The sequence below is a fragment of the Onychostoma macrolepis genome, chromosome 20, assembly GCF_012432095.1.
Source record: "Onychostoma macrolepis isolate SWU-2019 chromosome 20, ASM1243209v1, whole genome shotgun sequence".
Lineage (NCBI taxonomy): Eukaryota > Metazoa > Chordata > Actinopteri > Cypriniformes > Cyprinidae > Onychostoma > Onychostoma macrolepis.
This window is the reverse complement of record NC_081174.1, coordinates 24549876-24556092: the sequence shown is the minus strand read 5'-3', so window position 1 is coordinate 24556092 and position 6217 is coordinate 24549876.

Below are 6217 nucleotides of genomic sequence, written 5' to 3'. Positions count from 1 at the left end.
GTTTACCAGAACAATAATTATACTATAAAGTATATTGTTTTAGAAACTAAAAAAAAAAAATTATATTAATAAAACTATTGCATTAATTTAAAATTAAATATGTAAAAGTATGTAGAATATAGTTAACCTCATATTAAAAAAAAACATACTTTGAAATAAAAAACTGATTATTCAACAAATTAATAAAAACTACAATAGTATCTCAGTTATAATAAATATATTATTATTTTATGTTTGTACGTATATGCTTTGTTACATTTTTTATTGCTTTTACTTTTAAAAAATAGACAGAATAATTGTTTTCATATTGCAATATTATTAATTATTATTATCATTACACACGTACTTTAACATTTTCATAATTTAATGTTTCATGTAATTTCTTCCCCCTCTAAGTGCAATTTCTGGCAAGTGCAGCTGCCTTTTTTTTTTCAATCTAAATTTTTTTGTGTGTGTTGTTTAGAGTGCTGTCTGACAAGTCTTTTAGCTCTTAAAACAGTTATTGTTAAATGACTAGTAAGTCATCACTGACCCAACGCAAGCATTCTCTTTCATGGACACATAATTACATTCTCAGCCTCCACACAGTTCTCACAGTCATTTGAGCGGCAAAGTCCCAAAGCTTATTCTCGTGCGTCATTGAGACGCTCTAATTTCCACTGTCACACTCTCACTCACTAATTCAAGTATAATTTAAGATTGCTAATTTGAAAAGATTCTACACTCAACACTAAAAACTTAATAAACATTTAGCAAAAATATATTTGCACACAAAATGATTTATAGTAGTGCACTTTTGTCTTCTGCATATGGCTTGTTTACGAAGCGCAGAAAATAAAAAAGGCCATTTTCAAAGCCTTAAAAGAAATAGAGATCAGTTAAACCTTCTCATTGACTTGTTCGGGCTTTTCTCAAAGGCCCCAGCAAATCGCTTTGATCAGTGTGGCGGTGGTCCCGCTATATCTTTCAGCGATTCTTTGAAACTCTGAACACATACAAAGGCCATTTTATTTAGGATGCTACATGCATTTGCACCAACACAATCAAAGCAATTTAGAAGTCACAACAGCCACCGTCTAAATTCTGATGGAGCTGAACCCTGTGCGATAGAGCCGGACCCCCCGCACAAATGGAAACTGTACCAAGAATTAAACATGAGGATGAATCAGCTGATCCAACCTCAAGGTCTTTCCCACACCCCCTGCGTTCCTCACAGGAATGCGCCAGAGCTAAGACTCTGCATCCTGCACCCCACTGCTTGCATCTCTGGAACGTGTGGGGTTGCAAAGCCACAATGCATGCTCTGACACGCCGAGGTCACGCAAATAAAGGGCCGAGTCGTGTAAGTAGCTGGTCGATTTTGCATAATTGTGCACTGCACTGACGGGTTTGGCTCATTGTGCCCGAAAATGAACCACCCTCTCTCATTCTACAAGTGGGCCTGGGTTTTGTACATGCTTGAAAGACAGCGATGTAGTCCATGAACTCAAATAATCGAGCTTTTCTTCATCAAACGTGACCGAATTACACACCTCTGTCATGCGCTGTCAATAAGATTTAGGTTTATGTGGCCGATTTAAATATGGAAATGGCAAGCAGCTAGCCAAAAGCCCTATTGCGATGGTAATTTGTAATGAATAATTCTGATTTCATTATAATAACAAATCACTGGCTTGTGAAACCATTCCTGCGCCGGGTATCGCTGTCTGCGTCGCTTTTCTGCCATACTGTATAACCAAGTCTGACAGATCATATTTAACATTTTCAGCTATGCAGACTACACAATTTAAACCCCTTTTGCTTTGCCAGTTGATTCCCATAGCAATGTGTGATGATCTGTCTGCTGATTATAAAAACAAAATCAGAAAATATGATATTCTTCAACAGTTTCCCAATGCTACATGTTCTTGATTCCATGCAATACCACGAAATAACGGGGAACTCATGATGACTAGTCAAAACAAATACAATATTCCATTATTCCCAATTACCAAAGCCTAATTAGAGGTTCGTGGCACACTAACGTCTTTGGAAACACTGGTTACAGCAATACCTATGGGACCTGAGAGCTTGTTTGTCTCTCACCAGTCTCTCGCTTTATAAATAGATCCAAACAATGGCTGAAAAAAACCATTGTCTACTCAGTAGACCGCAAAAGTGTCACAAGCCAGAGAGCGAAAATGACAATGGAGAGTGCCAGAGGAAGAGAGGTCTGGCTCTGAAAAGCTTGTATTCAGCATAAAACAGACATTGTGTTGAAAGACATTGATACTGACATTGATACACTGATCTCTTTGGAAAGCTGACCACGATTAATGAGCAAAGTATGGTTCTTGTTAAAACACAATTACGTCTCGGCCTTTTTTCCCGTCAGTAAATGTTGACATTTTTGTGACTGATAAAGGTTGTGATTTAAATCAAGTGAAATGTAAATCAAGGCCTTTCCACAAATATGTTCAGTATACATACCATTTTATTTTATATTTAATATAATTTTATATATATTTATATCATTTCTTATATAATATGCAGTACTAGGCTATATATTATATTATTAAATGTATTGTACAGTGGGGCAAAAAAGTATTTAGTCAGCCACCAATTGTGCAAGTTCTCCCACTTAAAAAGATGAGAGAGGCCTGTAATTTTCATCATAGGTATACCTCAACTATGAGAGACAAAATGAGAAGAAAAAAATCCAGAAAATCACATTGTAGTGGTGGAAAATAAGTATTTGGTCAATAACAAAATTTCATCTCAATACTTTGTTATATACCCTTTGTTGGCAATGACAGAGGTCAAACGTTTTCTGTAAGTCTTCACAAGGTTTTCACACACTGTTGCTGGTATTTTGGCCCATTCCTCCATGCAGATCTCCTCTAGAGCAGTAATGTTTTGGGGCTGTCGCTGGGCAACACGGACTTTCAACTCCCTCTAAAGATTTTCGATGGGGTTGAGATCTGGAGACTGGCTAGGCCACTCCAGGACCTTGAAATACTTCTTACGAAGCCACTCCTTCGTTGCCCGGGCGGTGTTACTTTGGTCCAAGCTCTCTGCAGGTCATTCACTAGGTCCCCCGTGTGGTTCTGGGATTTTTGCTCACAGTTCTTGTGATCATTTTGACCCCACGGGGTGAGATCTTGCGTGGAGCCCCAGATCGAGGGAGATTATCAGTGGTCTTGTATGTCTTCCATTTTCTAATAATTGCTCCCACAGTTGATTTCTTCACACCAAGCTGCTTACCTATTGCAGATTCTGTCTTCCCAGCCTGGTGCAGGTCTACAATTTTGTTTCTGGTGTCCTTTGACAGCTCTTTGGTCTTGGCCATGGTGGAGTTTGGAGTTGGACTGTTTGAGGTTGTGGACAGGTGTCTTTTATACTGATAACAAGTTCAAACAGATGCCATTAATACAGGTAACGAGTGGAGGACAGAGGAGTTACAGGTCTGTGAGAGCCAGAAATCTTGCTTGTTTGTAGGTGACCAAATACTTATTTTACCGAGGAATTTACCAATTAATTCTTTAAAAATCCTACAATGTGATTTTCTGGATTTTTTTTTTCTCATTTTGTCTCTCATAGTTGAGGTATACCTATGATGAAAATTACAGGCCTCTCTCATCTTTTTAAGTGGGAGAACTTGCACAATTGGTGGCTGACTAAATACTTTTTTGCCCCACTGTATATATTTTATGAAATTATTAATTAATTAATTTATATTTTTATACAATGTATTTTATATTATTTTTAGTGCTGTCAAACGATTAATCGCGATTAATCGCATCCAAAATAAAAGTTTTTGTTTACATAATATATGTGTGTGTATATTTATTATGCATATATAAATACACACACATACAGTATATATTTTGAAAATATTTTCATGTATTTACATGTATATATTTATATTATATATAAATCTATTTAATATATATACATATTTTTCTTACATATATACATGCATGTGTGTGTATTTATATATACATCATAAATATACACAGCACACACGCATATATTATGTAAACAAAACTTTTATTTTGGGTGCGATTAATCGTTTGACAGCACTAATTATTTCATATTATAATATTGAAATATTTAATTTACATTTCACTATTAACTTATTTTAATGACCAAAAAAAGTAATATAAAATCCTGTTACCCATTCCGGCATAGAGATATTTTTATTATTTAAATTCACAATTCTTAAAATGTATTAGTTGCTTTATATATATAAATATTTCATATATTCATAAATATGTTTAAATGTATATTATTACTATAGATAATAAAGTTCAGGATGCAAAAATTGACTGATGACTTTGAACTCACAAGGTTGATAAACATTTTCTATAAATTTCAAGGACTTGCAATGAGCATTTAAAAAGTAATAATAATTCAAGGGTTTCAGGTTCTATTGTCTTATTTGTGCAAAGTGCCACTAAAATAAACTTGAAAAGTACTCAAAACTGACTTGACTTAACTGAATTGTTCCTAATTGCTTTTTAGTGCCCCAAGGGCCTATTCAAAGAGCCAGTGGTCTAACTGACCATTGATGACCAATGAGGGATGAAGCCAAACAACCGGCAACCCTCCATCTGAAAGAGAGCACTTAACATGCAGCATGCAGAACTCCAGGCCGACTCATACTGTATGTTTATTTCCATATGATCATGCAGTGCTTTGAGCAGCACTAGACCAGTCACTTGTTTTCTGTCAGACGGACTGTGTGTTTCAAATGCTAAGCATTGATTTAAGGCCACACACACTCTGCCCTCTGTTGATGCTTCATGAGTCAACAGGGCCCATGAGAAAGAGTGTCTCACAGACTTTATTTAGACCCTTGAAGAATGTCCGCCTCCCTCCCAGTCAATGCCACAAGTCTTTCTCCACATCCAGTATTCCCAAGGTGAATGTAATGTTTTATGGAGTGTTGGAGAGGACGAGAGGGATGCTTTCCAACACCAGCGCCTTACAGGAAAGTCTTGAAAATATGGAATTAAATGACATTACCCCATCTCACACAAATGTAAAAGTTAATATTATGTATCAGCTTTTTTTTAACATTTACAAGCAGGGCCAGATTGGAATCTGCTGGTGATTTCTGTGGTGATTTTGGAAAATCCGCAGAATGGATTGAAACACAGTTAAAGAGTTTAAACAGAGCTGAGAATACTACATTCATTTTAAAACTAAAATAAATAATGAAATTAAACAAATTCTTTTAAGTCAATGTGAATTGGTAGCCTATTTGCAACCCCCCCCCCCCCTTTTTTTAAGCAATTTGTATGTATTACAACAGTATGTATTTTCAAGTAAAGCATGCTCAAAGAAAATAAATGTAGGGCAGGACTTTATTTTATGGATTGAAAACTGATTAGATCATAAAAAGCAAGAATGAAGCCAGGTACTATTTGATTAATTGTATCCAATAGCCCACTTGGCCTGTATAGAATAGTATATAGAAGCCTGTTTTCGTCCTGGGATAACTTTTTTCTCGCAATTCAGAGTTTATATCTTGCAGTTCAGACCAGTTTTTTACTCAGAATTGTGAGATATAAACTGACTGACTTCCTGCGGAGCTGTTGGCACTTGGAGGCAGATGACTTTCTCACAGTCTTGATGGAGCTATGCGTAACACACACAATGGGTAACACAATTACCTTTTTAATTTAATTAATTTTTTTATTTTATTAAAAAATTTTATCCATACCTAGGTGACATTAGCAGAAAAAAAAACTTTGCTTCAGGGAGAGAGCAAGTAAAAGTTTAGGCTTTATCTGAGTTTATTGTTTATATTTTACAGTTCCTTTTTTCTCAGTATTGCAAGATATATTGCGAGTGTACATCTTGCAATTCTGACTTTTTTCTTAAAATTATCTTGCACTTCTCTTTTTCTCTCCATATGTATTTTTGACTTTTTAAAGCAATTTTAAAGCATTTTTCTCTCCCAATTGCGAGTTTATATCTCAAAATTAAAACGTTTATTCAAAGTTAAAAGTTATATCTCAAAATTCTGAGACTGTCGCAATTTAAAATTTTTCTTAATTCCGAGAAATAAAAGGTCTAGGCTAATTTGTAAGATAAAAAGTCGCAATTAGCTATCTTTTCAAGTTTTTCTTTTCAAAGCTTCCTTACCAAAATGACATTAGCGATAGGAAAAAAAAAAAAACCTTGCCTCAGAGGAAGAGAAAGTAAAATAGGTCATTATAATTATATTTTG